Source organism: Aegilops tauschii, chromosome 4, assembly GCF_002575655.3.
Source record: "Aegilops tauschii subsp. strangulata cultivar AL8/78 chromosome 4, Aet v6.0, whole genome shotgun sequence".
NCBI lineage: Eukaryota > Viridiplantae > Streptophyta > Magnoliopsida > Poales > Poaceae > Aegilops > Aegilops tauschii.
Genome location: NC_053038.3, coordinates 271,558,232 through 271,580,052, shown reverse-complemented (window position 1 = coordinate 271,580,052; position 21,821 = coordinate 271,558,232). Strand labels below are relative to the sequence as shown.

The following is a 21,821-nucleotide window of genomic DNA, read 5'->3' as shown; positions in this document are numbered from 1 at the left end:
AATCTGTTTTGTATGCCCGAATCGCTCATGTAGCGACTACGGGTTAGAAGTATCTTCCATGCTAGGTGGGTTATTCTCACGATGAGTGGACTCCGCTCATCATTCACGAGAAAATGGCTGGTAACTAGGAGGCCCAGTCCCATGATCAAAAGATCAAAATCAAATCAAAAATAATTGCAAACAAAACTCCCCCAGGTTTGATGTTAGTTGGAGGCACCCGTTGTTTCGGGCAAGCCATGGATTGATGATTGTTGGTGGAGGGGGAGTAAAAATCTTTACCTTTCTGTTTGGGAACCGCCAATAATGTATGTAGTATGGAAGATATTGGGAACTCTTAGTCGTTATGTTGACAATGAAAGCATACCTCTCAAAATTATTTTCATCTCTGTTTTTTCTTTGAGCTCTGGCACCTCTGCAAATCCCTGCTTCCCTCTACGAAGGGCCTATCTTTTACTTTTATGCAAGAGTCAGTAGTATTCCTTCTCATTCCAACCTACTCTTTAGTTGGCAAGCATCATATGATGGAAAGATCTAAGCATATATGGCCATTCAAATATATTTGATCATGAATTATTACTGTTGACATTACCCTTGAGGTAAAAGGTTGGGAGGCGAAACATTAAGCCCCTATCTTTCTCTGTGTTCGATGAATACTATTTGTTCTAAAAATATGTTTTGAGTGGTAGCAATCATGAAAGACTAAATGATAGTTGAGTATGTGGAGTTTGCTAAATCAAAGCTCTGACATAGACTCTTCCTGAAAATAAGATGAATTGTAATTGTTTGATGACTAATAACACGGTTTGTTAGTTTTCAAGAAAGTTTATGATCTATACTTTAACATGTGAATAGTTTGTTACTTGATCATGCAAAGTTCTATGAGTTGAGCTACTGTTATGACATATAATGATGCTAGAAAAGGTGATTAAAATTATCATTGATCAAACTTATGCACCTTCTAGCATTCACACTTCATAAATTATTTCTTTTATCATTTACCTACTCGAGGACGAGCAGGAATTAAGCTTGGGGATGCTGATACGTCTCCAACGTATCTATAATTTATGAAGTATTCATGCTATTATATTATCCATCTTGGATGTTTAATGGGCTTTATTATGCACTTTTATATTATTTTTGGGACTAACCTATTAACCCAGTGCCCAGTGTCAGTTCCTGTTTTTCCCTTGTTTCAGTGTTTCGAAGAAAAGGAATATCAAACAGAGTCAAAACGGAATGAAACCTTCTAGAGAAGTTATTTTTGGAAAGAAAGCAACCCGGGAGACTTGGAGTCCACGTCAAGAAAGCAACGAGGGAGGCACGAGGCACGAGGCGCGCCCACCCCCTGGGCGCGCCATCCACCCTCGTCGGCCCCTCGTGGCTCCCCTGGCGTACTTCTTCCTCCTATATATACCCATATACCCTAAAACGATCGGGGAACAGAAGAGATCGGGAGTTCCGCCGCCGCAAGCCTCTTTAGCCACCAAAAGCCAATCGGGACCCTGTTCTGGCACCCCGCCGGAGGGGGGAACCCTCACCGGTGGCCATCTTCATCATCTCGGCGCTCTCCATGACAAGGAGGGAGTAGTTCACCCTCGGGGCTGAGGGTATGTACCAGTAGCTATGTGTTTGATCTCTCTCTCTCTCTCTCGTGTTCTTGATTTGGCACGATCTTGATGTATCGCGAGCTTTGCTATTATAGTTGGATCTTATGTTGTTTCTTCCCCTCTACTCTCTTGTAATGGATTGAGTTTTCCCTTTGAAGTAATCTTATCGGATTGAGTCTTTAATGATTTGAGAACACTTGATGTATGTCTTGCCGTGCGTATCTGTGGTGACAATGGGATATCACGCGATTCACTTGATGTATGTTTTGGTGATCAACTTGCGGGTTCCGCCCATGAACCTATGCATAGGGGTTGGCACACGTTTTCGTCTTGATTCTCCGGTAGAAATTTCGGGCACTCTTTGAGGTTCTATGTGTTGGTTGAATAGATGAATCTGAGATTGTGTGATGCATATCGTATAATCATACCTACGGATACTTGAGGTGACATTGGAGTATCTAGGTGACATTAGGGTTTTGGTTGATTTGTGTCTTAAGGTGTTATTCTAGTACGAACTCTAGGGCTGTTTGTGACACTTATAGGAATAGCCCAACGGATTGATTGGAAAGAATAACTTTGAGGTGGTTTTGTACCCTACCATAATCTCTTCATTTGTTCTCCGCTGTTAGTGACTTTGGAGTGACTCTTTGTTGCATGTTGAGGGATATTTATATGATCCAATTATGTTATTATTGTTGAGAGAGCTTGCACTAGTGAAATTATGAACCCTAGGCCTTGTTTCCTAGCATTGCAATACCGTTTGTGCTCACTTTTATCGCTTTTTACCTTGCTGTTTTTATATTTTCAGATTACAAAAAGCTATATCTACCATCCATATTGCACTTGTATCACCATCTCTTCGTCGAACTAGTGCACCTATACAATTTACCATTGTATTGGGTGTGTTGGGGACACAAGAGACTCTTTGTTATTTGGTTGCAGGGTTGTTTGAGAGAGACCATCTTCATCCTACGCCTCCCACGGATTGATAAACCTTAGGTCATCCACTTGAGGGAAATTTGCTACTGTCCTACAAACCTCTGCACTTGGAGGCCCAACAACGTCTACAAGAAGAAGGTTGCGTAGTAGACATCACAACTTTGTTCTCATCATAATCAATTGACACCTCTTCCGAAATAGTGGATACATCACTAAATAAAGTCATGACCTCTCCAAATCCACTTTCATAAATTTTATAAGATTCAACATCCTCCAAAATAGCGGGATCATTATTTCCTAAAGTTGAGACTCTTCCAAACCCACTTTCATCAATATAATCATCATAAGTAGGAGGCATGCTATCATCATTATAAATTTGCATATCAAAACTTGGGAGACTAAAAATATCATCTTCATTAAACGTACCATCCCCAAGCTTGGGCCTTTTCATATCATAAGCATAATCACTCTCATCATTAATAGTATGGATAGCACCAATAGTATAGCAATTATCATATTCTTCCAAGCAAGTGCCAAAAAGATTTTCAAGATCATAAGAAGTATTATTATCTTCCCAATCATAATCATCACAATAAGCAATAGGCATAACGAGATCATCATCAAGTGCATCATCTTCCACAATTATTTTTGATTCATTTTCATGAGGCACAACAATAATAGGAGCAACATTATTTGGGAGAGATGTCTTTTTACCTCTCCTCCTTTTTCTTTTCTTCTTCTTCACCACATCATGTGTGGGTTCAATCCTCTTTTTGAAGCTCCTTATTAATGAAATTGGTTGAATAGAAGGATCCTCCTCGTTACCTGATTCATCATAAGAAATAATAGGAGAATATTGGGGAGTCTCTTCCCTTTCATTAGTATTCTCTTCATCTCCTATTTGTTTTCTTTTCTTTATGTAATTGGCAATATAAGGATTTTCAATGCAATTCACCGCACAATACATATAAATTTCCTCTAGATCAAAACCAAGAAGTTTGTAACGGGCAAATTCTGGAAGATAGTTAGCTATACGTTTCATTTCTTCATAACCCATAAGCAAACTAAGTTCATTATAATGTGCAAGGGAAATCAAGTCATCACAATTTTTGGACACGATTAGATCATGAAACAATTTGCATCGGATAGTTAAATGACCCCGTTCATTGCAAAGTTCACAAGTATGGCCAAGAAAATTTAAATTTTCAGCACAAACATCTAGCCTTTCTTGCAACAATGTAGTTTCTAAATGCTTATGCCTCTTGCAATATCTATCTTCCCTATTTGGTGTGTACTTGCAAACCCAATGCACTCCACAAAAATTGACATGTTTATAGGAGGCATTTTCATCATAACTCGTGCAATCATCATTAGTACTATGGATAATCAAGGAGTTCATACTAACAACATTGCAATCATACTCATCATTCAAAGATTTAGTACCAAACATTTTAATGCATTCTTCTTCTAGCAGTTTGGCACAATTTTCCTTTCCATCATACTCACGAAAGATATTAAAAAGATGAAGCGTATGAGGTAAACTCAATTCCATTTTTTTGTAGTTTTCTTTTATAGACTAAACTAGTGATAAAACAAGAAACAAAAAGATTCGATTGCAAGATCTAAAGATATACCTTCAAGCACTAACCTCACCGGCAACGGCGCCAGAAAAGAGCTTGATGTCTACTACACAACCTTCTTCTTGTAGACGTTGTTGGGCCTCCAAGTGGAGAGGTTTGTAGGACAGTAGCAAGTTTCCCTCAAGTTGATGACCTAAGGTTTATCAATCCGTGGGAGGCGTAGGATGAAGATGGTCTCTCTCAAACAACCCTGCAACCAAATAACAAAGAGTCTCTTGTGTCCCCAACACACCCAATACAATGGTAAATTGTATAGGTGCACTAGTTCAGCGAAGAGATGGTGATACAAGTGCAATATGGATGGTAGATATAGCTTTTTGTAATCTGAAAATATAAAAACAGCAAGGTAACTAATGATAAAAGTGAGCGTAAATGGTATTGCAATGCTAGGAAACAAGGCCTAGGGTTCATACTTTCACTAGTGCAAGTTCTCTCAACAATAATAACATAATTGGATCATATAACTATCCCTCAACATGCAACAAAGACTCACTCCAAAGTCACTAATAGCGGAGAACAAACGAAGAGATTATGGAAGGGTACGAAACCACCTCAAAGTTATTCTTTCCAATCAATCCGTTGGGCTATTCCTATAAGTGTCACAAACAGCCCTAGAGTTCGTACTAGAATAACACCTTAAGACACAAATCAACCAAAACCCTAATGTCACCTAGATACTCCAATGTCACCTCAAGTATCCGTGGGTGTGATTATACGATATGCATCACACAATCTCAGATTCATCTATTCAACCAACACAAAGTACTTCAAAGAGTGCCCCCAAAGTTTCTACTGGAGAGTCAAGACAAAAATGTGTGCCAACCCCTATGCATAGGTTCATGGGCGGAACCCGCAAGTTGATCACCAAAACATACATCAAGTGAGTCACGTGATATCCCATTGTCACCACAGATACGCACGGCAAGACATACATCAAGTGTTCTCAAATCATTAAAGACTCAATCCGATAAGATAACTTCAAAGGGAAAACTCAATCCATTACAAGAGAGTAGAGGGGGAGAAACAACATAAGATCCAACTATAATAGCAAAGCTCGCGATACATCAAGATCGTGCCAAATCAAGAACATGAGAGAGAGAGAGAGAGATCAAACACATAGCTACTGGTACATACCCTCAGCCCCGAGGGTGAACTACTCCCTCCTCGTCATGGAGAGCGCCGGGATGATGAAGATGGCCACCATTGAGGGTTCCCCCCTTCGGCAGGGTGCCGGAACAGGGTCCCGATTGGGTTTTGGTGGCTACAGAGGCTTGCGGCGGCGGAACTCCCGATCTATTATGTTCCCCGAAGGTTTTAGGGTATATGGATATATATAGGCGGAAGAAGTACGTCAGGGGAGCCACGAGGGGTCCACGAGGGTGGAGGGCGTGCCCAGGGGGTGGGCCCGCCCCTTGCCTCGTGCCTCCCTCGTTGTTTTCTTGACGTGGACTCCAAGTCTCCCGGGTTGCTTTCCTTCCAAAAATAACTTCTCCAGAAGGTTTCATTCCGTTTCGACTCCGTTTGATATTCCTTTTCTTCGAAACACTGAAACAAGGGAAAAAACAGGAACTAGCACTGGGCTCTGGGTCAATAGGTTAGTACCAAAAATCATATAAAAGTGCATAGTAAAGCCCATAAAACATCCAAGATGGATAATATAATAGCATGAATACTTCATAAATTATAGATACGTTGGAGACGTATCAATAGGTCAGATCACTGTCCAACTGAATTGCTTCTAGAGGCACTGTATCTCTTAGTGGTATATCGGCCATTTCAGCATGGCACTTCTTCAACTGTGAGACATGAAACACATCATGAACTCCTGACAGTCCTTCAGGTAACTCCAACTTGTAGGCAACCTCTCCCATACGTTCCAAAATTTGGTACGGTCCTTCAAATCTCGGGGCTAACTTTCCCTTAACTCCAAAACGTTTCACTCCTCGCAGAGGGGATACTCGCAGATATGCTCGGCCTCCAGTTTCATAGGTTACTTCCTTGCGTTTGGAATCTGCATAACTCTTCTGCCTGGACTGAGCTACCTTCAGTCTATCTCGAATCAACCTAACCTTCTCTTCAGACTCCTTGATCAAATCTGGTCCAAACAACTGCCGGTCTCCAACTTCATCCCACATCAACGGTGTTCTGCATCTTCGTCCATACAAGGCTTCGAACGGTGCCATCTTCAAACTGGCTTGATAGCTATTGTTGTATGAGAACTCTGCATAGGGAAAATTGTCATCCCAACTAGATCCATAATCTAGTGCACAAGCTCTCAACATATCCTCCAGAATCTGGTTGACTCTCTCGGTCTGTCCATCTGTCTGCGGGTGGAATGTTGTACTGAACTCTAGCCTTGTACCCAAAGTCTGGTGCAACTGATGCCAAAACTTTGAGGTAAACTGTGTTCCTCTATCTGATACGATGGTCCTTGAAACTCCATGCAGACATACGATCCTGGTCATGTATATCTTGGCCAGCTTCGCGCTTGTATAGGTGGTTTTCACTGGGATAAAGTGAGCCACTTTGGTCAAGCAATCAACTACTACCCATATAGAATCATATCCTGATTTGGTCCTGGGCAATCCGGTGATAAAATCCATGCCAAGCTTATTCCACTTCCATTCGGGTATCGGCATAGGCTGTAGCAATCCTGCCGGCTTTTGATGTTCCGCCTTCACTCTCTGACATACATCACATACGGCTACATACTCGGCAATATCCTTCTTCATATCAGTCCACCAGAAACGTTCCTTCAAATCCAAATACATCTTGGTGTTTCCGGGGTGTATCGAGTATGGTGAGTCATGGGCCTCCTGAAGTATTAACTTCCTGATCTCTGTGTTATTGGGCACATAAACACGGTCCTCAAACCATAAGGTGTCATGCTCATCCTCACGAAAACCTTTGGCCTTTCCTTTGCTCATTCTCTCTTTTATCTCGGCAATCTCTTTGTCTTCCTTCTGAGCTTTTCGAATCTTTCCTAACAATGTAGATTGAACTTCCATTGTTGTAACAAAACCTCTAGGAACAATCTCCAATCGAAGTTCCCTGAGATCCTCTGCTAACTCCTTTGGCAATCCTGTGCTTACAAGGGTGTTAGCATAACTCTTCCGGCTCAAAGCGTCTGCTACGACATTAGCCTTGCCTGGATGATAGTGAAGCTTCATGTCGTAATCCTTTATGAGCTCCAACCATCTCCTCTGCCTAAGGTTCAGCTCCTTCTGTGTGAAAATGTACTTCAAACTCTTATGGTCAGTGTACACATCACAACGGTTTCCAATAAGGTAATGTCTCCAAGTCTTGAGCGCATGCACTACAGCTGCTAACTCCAAATCATGCGTGGCATAATTCAATTCGTGCGGTTTTAGTTGTCGTGAGGCATACGAAACAACTCTTCCATCCTGCATAAGCACGCTTCCAAGTCCTAAGCGAGAGGCGTCGCAATACACTTGGAAATCCTTGCGTATATCTAGCAGAATCAGCACTGGGGCTGTAGTCAGACGTTTCTTTAACTCCTAAAAACTCGCCTCACATTCTTCCATCCATTTAAATTTGGTATCCTTCTTCAATAACTCCGTCATTGGCTTCGCAATCTTGGAAAAATTCTCAATGAATCTCCGATAGTATCATGCAAGTCCAAGAAAACTGCAGATCTCGCTAACTGAAGTGGGTGCCAACCATTCAGTGACTGACTGAACCTTGGTGGGGTCTACTACTATACCTTCTCTTGATATAACATGTCCAAGGAATCCAACTTCCTTCAACCAAAACTCACATTTGCTGAACTTGGCATACAACTGATGTTCCTTGAGTTTCTCGAGAACTAAACGCAAATGCTCCTTATGCTCCTCTTCATTCTTCGAGTATACCATTATATCATCAATGAACACCACAACAAACTTGTCCAAATATTCCATGAACACCTTGTTCATCATGCTCATGAAATAGGCAGGGGCGTTAGTCAGTCCAAATGACATGACCGTATACTCATATAACCCGTACCTTGTGGTGAATGCTGTCTTTGGTATATCCTTCTCTCGAATTTTCAGCTGGTGATATCCTGATCGTAGATCGATCTTCGAAAACACTTTAGCTCCTTGCAACTGGTCAAACAAATCATTGATCATCGGCAAAGGGTATTTGTTCTTGATCGTCACCTCATTCAACGCCCGATAATCAACAACCATCCTTAATGATCCATCCTTCTTCTCAACCAAGAGCACTAGGGCTCCCCACGGTGATGAACTTCGTCGAATGTAACCTTTCTCCAATAACTCCTTGATCTGCTTCTTAATCTCCTCCAGATCATTTGCGGGCATCCGGTATGGTCTCTTAGATATAGGCCCGGTGCCTGGCAATAGTTCTATCAAAAACTCGATGTCCCGATCTGGCGGCATACCTGGTAACTCCTCTGGAAATACACCTGGGTAATCCTTTACAACAGGCACTTCTTCTTGAACAACTCCTTTGAGGGAATTTACTTGGGTTCTCCTTGTCGTATGTCTGGATACATACTTGATCCTTTTTCCCTCCGGGGTGGTGAGATAAATCGACTTACTAGCACAATCAATGCTTCCTCCATACTTTGACATCCATTCCAAGCCTAATATCACATCCAATCCTTGTGACTCCAAAATTATTAGGTCGGATGGAAAAACATGGCTACCAATGGTTAAGGGTATCCGGTCGCACCATCGGCTAGCCATATACTCTGCTCCCGGTGAACTTACTAACAGAGGGGTCCTAAGGGCTTGGGTTGGTAGTTTAAACTTATCCATGAATCCCCTTGATATGTATGAATGTGATGCACTAGTATCAAAAAGAACAAGGGCGGTAAAAGACTTAACCAAAAACTTACCGATAACCGCGTCTGGCTGCTCTTCAACCTCCTCCATGTTAACGTGGTTCACTTGTCCTTTGTTGAATGGATTGGGCTTCTTCCCAGCGCTCCCATTACCGTTTCCATTCTTCGCTTCAGGGCACTCCGTGGCATAGTGTCCAGTCTTCCCGCACTTGAAGCAAGTAATGTGACTTAGGTCTCTCTTGGCGGGTGTGGCTGGATTGGAGCGGTTCTGATTGTTGCTTGTTCCATTCCCATTCCCATTCCCATTCTTGGAACCATTGTGGTTATGCGAACTTCCTCCGTTGTGGTTAACCTCCATGGTTATGAACAAGTCCTCCCGAGTTCGGGGTTAGACGAGGCTTCTGCTGAGCTCCAGAATTGTATCTTCCTTGTCCATACTTCCTCTTATGGCTCTCAATCTGTTGATGCTTCCCTTCAATCATAAGAGCCTTATCTACCAACTCCTGGTAGTTGTTGAATGTTGCCACCATCAACTGCATGCTCATCTCATCGTTCAGCCCTTCCATAAATTTCTCCTGCTTCACGGCATCTGTGGCCACATCATCAGGGGCATAGCGAGATAACTTGCTAAACTCATCCACGTACTGAGCTACAATACGGTTCCCCTGGCGTAAGTTGCGAAACTCACGATTCTTCATGCTCATAGCTCTAGTTGAGACATGGGTTGTGCAGAAAGCTTGCTGAAACTGATCCCAAGTGACGTTGGCTATGGGGAAAGTGGCCGTATAATTCTCCCACCAGGAGGCTGCTGGTCCATCCAATTGATGTGCGGCAAAGCGCACCTTCTCAGCATCTGTGCAACCTGCGGTGGTCAACTCCCTTCCAATACGGCGTAGCCAATCATCAGCAACTATAGGCTCGGTGCTATTGGAAAACACCGGCGGCTGCAACCTCAGAAAGCGAGCTAAGTTGTCAACTGGAGGCGGGTTATTGTTGTTGTTGTTGTTGCTGTTGCCTTGGTTCTGGACTAACAATTGCATCAAGGCATTCTGCTGTTGGATCAACTGAGTGAGCTCTGGCGGGAAGGCAAATCCGGTGTCGCGTCTCGCAGGCATCTGATGGGTTTAGAGGGGAGAGATTAGAATAGAAAAGGGGTCTAGTGAGAAAACACTACCCATATGCACATGAGACAAACACAATCATATCACTCAATCAATCAAGCAAGGGCATACAAACGGTCTAGAACTATAGTTAAAAGTTCTCAACTACTACTGTATACATGGGGGAATACTACTAATCATTTGGTGGTCATCTAGAAATTTTGATCAGTGGAAGACTCCATGATGTCTGCTCCAGCTTCGTCTTCAAAGTCATCTTCACTGGGGTCGGAGTCGGTGTCGTCGATGATGATGTAGTTCTCCGGGCAAGTGGAATCGTCGTCCTCTCCTCCGGGCGTGGGGTCTCCCATGAATACTCCAATCTTCTTTATCAGGTCGTCGTTCTTCTCCAATAGTGTCGCGATTTCCTCCTCGTATCCATCGCGTGTAGACTTAAGTTCTTCTTCTAGCTCGGTGATCCTTGTCTTCGCCTTCTTCAAATCTATCATGTCTGCGCACATCTGATTCTCCTGGCGTCGAATGTGCTGGTTTAACTCCTGGATGAAAGCTGCAATGGATCTGTCCTTCTTGGTGCTGATCATCTCCCATTGCTCATCTCGGCGCCCACATATCTGGTAGATAGTGTCTTTGAGATCCTTGTTGTAGACTTCTCCAATACGTCCCATGGCAATGTGGGCTGTCATGCTCTTGCCTAGACTCCAGGTTGGTGCTTCAAAAGAAAACTCTATGGGCTCAGTGGTTGGCGCGAACGTCCTTCCTAGAACTTGAACTCGAATCATCCAGCGCTCCTCTTCTGGTAAAGTGGCGTTGTAGGTCCCGGTGAAGCTTGGTATTCCGATGTTCAGGTACCTAGTGACTTCCTTCAAGTGGTGTCCAAAGGGTGTGTCTTCATCCGGTTGTGCAAACTTGTTCCTCGAATCCGCCCTCCTAAAAGTAGAAAATGGAGAGGAGTCAAAAATGAGTAGATAAGAGTGACCTATGGCTTATCTTAGTGGTCGTGTCCTACACTCAGCGTGTGCTCTGATACCATCTTGTAGCGACCCGACCTCAAACGGTCAAGTCTCTGTGCTTCAGTGTCATCCCTGGATCGGTAATGCTGACACACACACAGTACTCGAATGATTTATAACAGAGTAGCAATCACACACTTATTGCATCGAATGTCTCAAAAGAGAACTTATTACAATAAATATGGCATAAGGCCATCTAATACGATAACAGCGGAAGGCTTGGAAGATAAAGTGAGTCTATCAACTCCAACGGCATAGCTGAGCTGCACGACAACGACCTAACGAACCTTACTCCTCGTCTGAAAAGTCTGCAACGTAATACGTTGCAGCCCGAAAACGGGTCAGCACATGGAATATGCTGGCAATATAACACAGTAGAGCAAGAACAGAAAAATGCTATCACTACATGCATATTTGGCTGGTGGAAAGCTCTATGGTTATAGTTTTGCGTAAAGCCAATTTTTTCCTACAACAACGGAATAAATTTTATTTTAACTATCATGGTAGTTGAAACATCATTGAGAAGGTTCCTCCAACTCAATCCCAATTAAAATAATTATCAACCCAACAATATTAAATTAGAGTGATGAGATACTTAGGATAATTCAAGTACTAGATACTCAAGATGTTCATAACCGGGGACACGGCTAACCATGATTAGATTGTACACTCTGCAGAGGTTTGCGCACTTTTCCCCACAAGACTCGATCTCCTCCGTTGGATTTCTCGCACTACATGGTGTTTGAGAAACGGATGACCGAGACACAGTTTTTCAGAAGCATTAACTCTAACCCCGGGTAGACAGTACCAACCTACATCCCTCTACATCTGCTAGCCTACCACTGGAAGAGGTCATGCAACTTACTCAACTATGCTAGAGCCCATAATAGCTTGTGGATGCACACGGAAGTTTCTAGCATGAAATATCTCAGTTCCCTTTGAGCCTGGGTGGCGGACCTTAGGATTATCACACGGGTACTCCGGGATATCCTAGGACAACACCGGATTCTCCAGGTGCCCGACAAGCAATCCACCCAGATGTGTATTAAAGTTGCCACCTTAAGTTGAACCATTAATTAACAATCTCACATCTGTTATGGATTCACTCACCCAAACCACGTCTACGAGCATAGCATAGCAATATAAGCAATACGTAGAAGTAACTCCCAAGGGTTTGATAATAACAGGGCAATAGGTTCTACCTCATCAACTACTTCCCAATACCCACATGTTAATCACATCCTAATTATGCAGTGTATGAGGATTGGAGCTAATGCATAAAAACTGGGTATGAAAAGAGTATGATCAATGTGTTACTTGCCTTGCTGGCGATCCGCAAAACCTAGAGACTCGTAGTAGCACGCTTCGCACTCCGGGAATTCTATCGCAAACAAACAATAGCATACATAAGCAATCAAGCAAAGATGCACAGGTAAATCTCAAATAAGAAAATCTAACCAGAAAGTTCAACTTAAGAACTCCGGTTTGCAAAAAGAATCAAATCAAACGGAGCAACGAAACTCAAACTGCGAAAGAAACAAGATTCGATTACTAATCCGGACTAAAGTCAAATTTTACAGTACAAAATCTTGTTCAAGTTGGTTAAACAGAAAGAGGGCTTCGAGACGAAGATCTAGGCGCTTGAATCGCCTGATTCCGATAAACGAGCGAAAAGATAAACTAAAACGAAAATCGGATTAGAAATCGCGATCTAAAATAATCGCGAAAAATCCGAGAAAAAGAAAAACTGACGAACAGGCTAACGAACAAACGTTCGTTGTCTGTGGCTAACGGGCGAAAACCGTTCGTTAAAACGAATGACGGATGAACGTCCACCAAATAAACTAAACCGAGAAAACCGACGAACCGAAGAAAAAAACGTAAGTAGGTTTTTTTTTTAAAACTGACGGTTTTTACCTAAACCGAAAAAAAAACCGGATGGCGAGATCGGATGGGCGGCGGCGGCTCCGGCGTCTTCCGCGACGGCGCGGTGAGGCGGGGCAGCGCGGGGTGGTGCGGCGCGGTGGCGGGGAAGTGCGGCGGCGGCGCGGGGCGACGCTGGCGGCGGCGGCACGGCAAGGAGAGGCGCGGCAGGCGGCGGCGGCTGCTGCTGCTGCTTGCAGCGACGGTGGTGGCGATTTGGGGGCGGCGGCGGCGGCTTATAAAGGGGAGGGGGCGGGATGAGTCCCGGGCGGCGACGGCGGCGGCTGCCGAGTCCTGGCCGGACTCAGGCACAGCGGAGGCGGTGGCACGGCGCGGGCCGGCGGCCTGGCTCGGCTGGGCCTTGGCCCAGTCGGGCGCGGGAGAAGTTTTTTTTAAACAAATTCCGCTGAAAATATATCCTAGAAAAATAAATAAAAATCTAAAAATGCCTAAACAAATTTCCACCGTCTAAATAAAATATTTAGAACAAGATAAACATTTTCTTGGCCCTAAAATGCAATTTTGAAAACATCCAATTTTTCTAATGCAAATAAAATAGCAATAAAAATCCGAATAAAATAAATATTTAATTTTAATATTTTTCCTCCAATATTTCATTTATTTTTTTGAGAAGTCATATTATCTCCTCTCATACATTTTTAAAATGAAATATTTTCGGAGAGAAAAATAATAAAACAAATAATCCTCGTTTCGATATTTGATAAAATTCAAATATGAAAACAGTGAAATCCCAACTCTCTCCGAGGGTCCTTGAGTTGCTTAGAATTTCGAGGATCGCGAAACGAAATGCAACAAAATATGATATGCATGAATGATCTATGTATAACATTCCAAATTGAAAATTTGGGATGTTACAGCTGGTGGCGACTACTGAAGACGTTACCTGCAGTTCCCGTGCCAACACCGAGACTTCGTGCACGACACCTACATCCCCAACGTCATCGACGAGGCCAACAAATGCGGCTCAAGTCGTGGTTGCGTAGGCTCTACACCAACTGCGCCGCCACGCCCAACAATGACCACATCCGCCTCTGGAGCTCCCACACCTTCTCCTACCCTTCCACCTTTGACACGCTCGCCGTCGACCTGGCGCTCCGCGAGGAGATCTGCTCCGACCTGCCTCGCTTTGCCGCCTGTCGGGAGCACTAAGCGGATTTTGGCTGCTTTAGGAAGCACGGGTACCTGCTGAAAGATCGTGGATGTCGCAGGGGGGTGAATAGGCGCTTTAAAATAATTACGGTTTAGGCTTGAACAAATGCGGAATAAACCTAGCGGTTAATTTGTCAAGCACAAAACCTACAACAACTAGGCTCACCTATGTGCACCAACTTATGCTAAGCAAGATAAACTACTAGGTGATAGCAAGATATATGACAAGAAGCAATATGGCTATCACAAAGTAAAGTGCATAAGTAAAGAGCTCGGATAAGAGATAACCGAGGCACGCGGAGACGACGATGTATCCCGAAGTTCACACCCTTGCGGATGCTAATCTCCGTTTGGAGCGGTGTGGAGGCACAATGCTCCCCAAAAAGCCACTAGGGCCACCGTAATCTCCTCACGCCCTCGCACAATGCAAGATGTCGTGATTCCACTAAGGGACCCTTGAGGGCGGTCACCGAACCCGTACAAATGGCAACCCTTGGCGGCGGTCACCGGTACCCGTCAAATTGCTCGGGGCGATCTCCACAACCTAATTGGAGACCCCGACGCTTGCCCGGAGCTTTACACCACAATGATTGAGCTCCGAACACCACCAACCGTCTAGGGCGCCCAAGCACCCAAGAGGAACAAGCTCAAGGGCACCAAGCACCCAAGAGTAATAAGCTTCTCAACTTGTAACTTCCACGTATCACCGTGGAGAACTCAAACCGATGCACCAAATGCAATGGCAAGGGCACACAGAGTGCCCAAGTCCTTCTCTCTCAAATCCCACCGAAGCAACTAATGCTAGGGAAGAAAAAGAGAGGAAGAACAAGAAGGAGAACACCAAGAACTCCAAGATCTAGATCCAAGGGGTTCCCCTCGCATAGAGGAGAAAGTGATTGGTGGAAATGTGGATCTAGATCTCCTCTCTCTTTTCCCTCAAAAACTAGCAAGAATCCATGGAGGGATTGAGAGTTAGCAAGCTCGAAGAAGGTCAACAATGGGGGAAGAACACGAGCTCAAAGGATAAGGTTCATTGGGGAAGAAGACCTCCTTATATAGTGGGGGGAACAATCCAACCGTTACCCCCACTTCAGCCCCGCAGAGAGCGGTACTACCGCTTGGCCAGCGGTACTACCGCTTGCCCATACAAGCGGTACTACCGCTCCCCCTCGCGGTACTGCCGCTGGGCCCAGAGCGGTACTACCGCGGTGGCAGGGCGGTACTATCGCAAACAAGCGGTATTACGGCCCCCACTGCCGCGGCTAGTACCGTAAAACCCGACACGAAAACAGACCCCTCGAATCGAGGCGGTACTAGCACGAGACCGCAGCGGTACTACGGCTGGGGGCTACCAGCGGTACTACCACTCTGGAGCGGTAGTACCGCTCCAGAGCGGTACTACCGCTTGTAGCACTCAAGCAGTACTACCGCTCCGGCCCGCGGTACTACCGCTAGGAAACCAAAACTGCCATAACTTCTGCATATGAGCTCCGAATTGAGCAAACTCAAGCTTGTTGGATAGAGGAAGATGGTTATAGTAAGAAGAGGTAGGGGAGGTATGCCAACAAATAGAGGAGTGAAACCTCCAACCGAGAAGAACCGGCATAACCTCCAACGTCGAAAACATCATAGAAGATGCGAGTGAACTCCGTTTTCGATGAACTCGAGCTTGTCATCAAGATGACCATAAGCTCCAAAACTCACAAAGATAAGAACCAAACAAGAACCAATAAAGATGATGCAAGGATGCAATGGTTTGAGCTCTCTATGAATGATACGATCAAGCTACTCATCGAGAGCCCCCCTTGACAGTACGACAATCGATCCTATAACCCGGTCTCCCAACTACCATCATGAGACCAGTAAAATGGAAAACCTATCAAGGGCAAACCTTTGCCTTGCACATGGTCCACTTGAGCTAGATGATGACGATCTTGACTCCCTCAAGTTGGACCACCTTTCTTGGTTGCGTTGGCTCGATGAAGACTAGTTGATTGCTCCCCCATACTCCACTATGGGTGATCCACTCTTCCGCACATCTTCACGAGTCCATTGTCACCACAATGGACGACAAGCTTCAAGCATTTGATCTCTTCATGATGCTTCACTTGAACTTGCACACCGCAACCTAACCCCACAAAGAACTCTCACGAAGATCATGGGTTAGTACACAAAGCGTAATTGACAATGCTTACCACACCATGGGATCGCTTGATCCCTCTCGGTACATCTTCTACGCTTTGTGAGTTGATCAAGTTGATTCACTCTTGACTTAGTCTTGATCAACCATGAATCTTTTCAACTCTCTTCATTTGGATGATGTCTTGAAGATATGCATGAATGATCACACAATCTTCTTCTCCAAGACATGCTTGCAATAAGCTCAACTCTCACATGACCAATCTTTGGATAATTCCTTAATAACACCTTGGTCACCACATAAACTCCTTGAAACCAACACATGAACTTCAAGAAATGCCTATGGACAAATCCTTCAAATATAACTCAAGGCAACCATTAGTCCATAGAGATTGTCATCAATTACCAAAACCAAACATGGGGGCACCGCATGTTCTTTCACCTACTCCATGGCCCGCCCAACACAAGCAAGACCAGCCACGGGGCTACCATCACAAACCTCCTCGAGTTTGGCGTCTACTACCTGGAGCTCACCACGGTTTCCACCAACTCCCACCTCCGCCGCCTGCTCATCTCCACCACACCCAAGTCCGTCGTCGTCGTCGAGGACATGGACTGCTCCCTAGACCTCTCCGACCGTAAGAAGAACTCCGACGGCCGACGAGGACAACACGCAAGTGGCGATCAGTTCCCGGCCGCCGCGACGACCATGCCGGTGATCAGGCGCGAGTCAATAAGCCTCTCCGGTGTCCTCAACTTGGTGGATTTGCTCAGGTCATCCTACGTCGGCAAGCACCCGATGATCTTCACCACCAACAACCTGGAGCAGCTGGACCCGGCGCTGCTCCTCCCTGGACGCATGGACCGCAACATTGATCTCAGCTACTGCTCACCTCACCCGCCGTGCTTCGCTGCTCGCCAAGAGCTACCGTCTTTGTTGGCGAGGACCGCAACGACGAGCTTGACACAGTGGTGGACGAGTTCATGGCCGAGGCCGAGGGCCTGGTCTCCGTTAACATGCGCATCACGCTGGCCCACATCGACGGGGTGTTCATGGACTGCGATGGCGCAAGCGCCTCCGCTGCCCTGAGAAAGCTCATCGGCGAGCTGCACAGCAGGAGAGACACGTCGGTCGCCGAGACGGTGTAGTCCGGTGCATTGACAGAGGAGAAGATGGAGTGAGCCAGACCAGATACTGAGATTGACCAGTAGTACGTGGCTTGTTGCAACATTGCCGGGAGAATTGCTGAAGGAATTAACTTCAATAATTCCAGCCCCAGATCGATCAATGTACATGTTCGTGTAATCATGTTGCCGGATTTGCATACAGTGAAAGCTTGGTACATAAATTACTTATTTCAGATGTACCATGACATCTTCATTATTCCAGTCTGGTAAATCTCCTTTTTGTGTCGTAGTTCTGTTGAAAGTTATCATATACAATGCCTATTCAATCAAAGATAGTTCTCAAGATCTAATGTTGTCGATTTTTTTTGCAATCTAGATTATCTACTTTTGTGAAGCTCGGAAGGATACATTCATCTATTTTTTTAGCAGTTTCCTCTTCTGTATTTACCTTTGAGCAATTAACCAGCAATTAAATATGAAAGCACTATAGCATTGTCTGGTCAAAATAAAAATAGCTTTGATACGTCTCAAGTGTATCTATAATTTTTGATTGTTCCATGTTATTATATTATCTGTTTTGGATGTTTAGTGGGCTTTATTATACGCTTTTATATTATTTTTGAGACTAACCTATTAACCGAAGGTCCAGTGCAAATTGTTGTTTTTTGCCTATTTCAGTGTTTCGCAGAAAAGGAATATCAAACGGAATCCAAATGGAATGAAACCTTCGGGAGAGTGACTTTTGGAACAAACGTGATCCAGGAGACTTGGAGTGGACGTCAAGAAAGAAGCGAGGAGGCCACGAGGCCGGGAAGCGTGCCTGCCCCCCTTGGGCGCGCCCCCCACCCTCGTGGGCCCCTCGCAGCTCCACCGACCTACTTCTTCCTCCTATATATACCCATATACCCCGAAAACATTCAGGAGCACCACGAAACCCTATTTCCAGGGCCGCAACCTTCTGTACGCGTGAGATCCCATCTTGGGCCTTTTCCGGCGCTCCGCCGGAGGGGGAATCAATCACGGAGGGCTTCTACATCAACACCATAGCCTCTCCGATGATGTGTGAGTAGTTTACTACGGACCTTCGGGTCCATAGTTATTAGCTAGATGGCTTCTTCTCTCTCTTTGGATCTCAATACAAAGTTCTCCTCGATCTTCTTGGAGATCTATTCGATGTAATTCTGTTGGGGATCGTAGCAGAATTTTAAAATTTTCCTACGCTCACCAAGATCCATCTATGGAGTATACTAGCAACGAGGGGAAAGCAGTGCATCTACATACCCTTGTAGATCGCGAGCGGAAGCGTTCCAATGAACGTGGTTGATGGAGTCGTACTCGCCGTGATCCAAATCACCGATGACCGAGTGCCGAACGGACGGCACCTCCGCGTTCAACACACGTACGGTGCAGCGACGTCTCCTCCTTCTTGATCCAGCAAGGGGGAAGGAGAGGTTGATGGAGATCCAGCAGCACGACAGCGTGGTGGCGGATGTAGCGGGATCTCGGCAGGGCTTCGCCGAGCTTCTGCGAGAGGGAGAGGTGTAGCAGGGGATGAGGGAGGCGCCCAAGGCTATCGTTTTGCTACCCTCCCTCCCCCCTTTATATAGGCCCCTGGGAGGGGGGGCGCCGGCCTGGAACCCATCTGGATGGGGGGCGGCGGCCAGGGGGTAACTTACCCCCCAAGTCAAGTGGGGCGCCCCCCCACCCTAGGGTTTCCAACCCTAGGCGCAGGGGGGAGGCCCATGGGGGGCGCCCCAGCCCACTAAGGGCTGGTTCCCTTCCCACTTCAGCCCATGGGGCCCTCCGGGATAGGTGTCCCCACCCGGTGGACCCCCGGGACCTTCCGGTGGTCCCGGTACAATACCGATAACCCCCGAAACTTTCCCGGTGGCCGAAACTGGACTTCCTATATATAATTCCTCACCTCTGGACCATTCCGGAACTCCTCGTGACATCCGGGATCTCATCCGGGACTCCGAACAACTTTCGGGTTTCCGCATACTCATATCTCTACAACCCTAGCGTCACCGAACCTTAAGTGTGTAGACCCTATGGGTTCGGGAGACATGCAGACATGACCGAGACGCCTCTCCGGTCAATAACCAACAGCAGGATCTGGATACCCATGTTGGCTCCGACATGTTCCACGATGATCTCATCGGATGCACCACGATGTTGAGGATTCAATCAATCCCGCATACAATTCCCTTTGTCAATCGGTATGTTACTTGCCCGAGATTCGATCGTCGGTATCCCAATACCTTGTTCAATCTCGTTACCGGCAAGTCTCTTTACTCGTACCGCAATGCATGATCCCGTGACTAACGCCTTATTCACATTGAGCTCATTATGATGATGCATTACCGAGTGGGCCCAGAGATACCTCTCCGTCATACGGAGTGACAAATCCCAGTCTCGATCCGTGCCAACCCAACAGACACTTTCGGAGATACCCGTAGTGTACCTTTATAGTCACCCAGTTACGTTGTGACGTTTGGCACACCCAAAGTACTCCTACGGTATCTGGGAGTTGCACGATCGCATGGTCTAAGGAAAAGATACTTGACATTGGAAAAGCTCTAGCAAACGAAACTACACGATCTTTTATGCTATGCTTAGGATTGGGTCTTGTCCATCACATCATTCTCCTAATGATGTGATCCCGTTATCAATGACATCCAATGTCCATAGTCAGGAAACCATGACTATCTGTTGATCAATGAGCTAGTCAACTAGAGGCTTACTAGGGACACGTTGTGTTCTATGTATTCACACATGTATTGCGATTTCCGGATAACACAATTATAGCAAGAACAATAGACAATTATCATGAACAAAGAAATATAATAATAACCATTTATTATTGCCTCTAGGGCATATTTCCAACAGTCTCCCACTTGCACTAGAGTCAATAATCTAGTTACATTGTGATGAATCGAACACCCATTGCGTCCTGGTGTTGATCATGTTTTGCCCTAGGGAGAGGTTTAGTCAACAGATCTGCTACATTCAGGTCCGTATGTACTTTACAAATATCTATGTCTCCATTTTGAACACTTTCACGAATGGAGTTGAAGCGATGCTTGATATGCCTGGTCTTCCTATGAAACTTGGGCTCCTTTGCAAGGGCAATAGCTCCAGTATTGTCACAGAAGAGAGTCATCAGGCCCGACGCATTGGGAATCACCCCTAGGTCGGTAATGAACTCCTTCATCCAGACTGCTTCCTGTGCTGCCTCCGAGGCTGCCATGTACTCCGCTTCACATGTAGATCCCGCCACGACGCTTTGCTTGCAACTGCACCAGCTTACTGCTCCTCCATTCAAAATATACACGTATCCGGTTTGTGACTTCGAGTCATCCAGATCTGTGTCGAAGCTAGCGTCGACGTAACCCTTTACGACGAGATCTTCGTCACCTCCATAAACGAGAAACATATCCTTAATCCTCTTCAGGTACTTCAGGATATTCTTGACCGCTGTCCAGTGTTCCATGTCGGGATTACTTTGGTACCTTCCTACCAAACTCACGGCAAGGTTTACATCAGGTCTGGTACACAGCATGGCATACATAATAGACCCTATGGCCGAGGCATAGGGGATGACACTCATCTTTTCTATATCTTCTGCCGTGGTCGGGCATTGAGCCGTGCTCAATTGCACACCTTGCAATACAAGCAAGAACCCCTTCTTGGACTGATCCATATTGAACTTCTTCAATATCTTGTCAAGGTATGTACTCTGTGAAAGACCAATGAGGCGTCTCGATCTATCTCTATAGATCTTGATGCCTAATATATAAGCAGCTTCTCCAAGGTCCTTCATTGAAAAACACTTATTCAAATAGGCCTTTATACTTTCCAAGAATTCTATATCATTTCCCATCAATAATATGTCATCCACATATAATATGAGAAATGCTACAGAGCTCCCACTCACTTTCTTGTAAACACAGGCTTCTCCATAAGTCTGTGTAAACCCAAACGCTTTGATCATCTCATCAAAGCGAATGTTCCAACTCCGAGATGCTTGCACCAGCCCATAGATTGAGTGCTGGAGCTTGCATACTTTGTTAGCATTCTTAGGATCGACAAAACCTTCCGGCTGCATCATATACAACTCTTCCTTAAGGAAGCCGTTAAGGAATGCCGTTCTGACGTCCATCTGCCATATCTCATAATCATAGTATGCGGGAATTGCTAACATGATTCGGACGGACTTCAGCTTCGCTACGGGTGAGAAAGTCTCATCGTAGTCAACCCCTTGAACTTGTCGATAACCCTTAGCGACAAGTCGAGCCTTATAGATGGTCACATTACCATCCGCGTCTGTCTTCTTCTTA

General features: G+C 45.3%; 1 pseudogene; it reads left to right on the top strand.

The window, feature by feature from the left end:
* Positions 1–17,535, top strand: part of LOC109748130 (AAA-ATPase At4g25835-like) — a 30,790-nt pseudogene extending 13,255 nt beyond the window's left edge.
* The last annotated feature ends 4,286 nt before the right edge of the window (positions 17,536–21,821 follow it).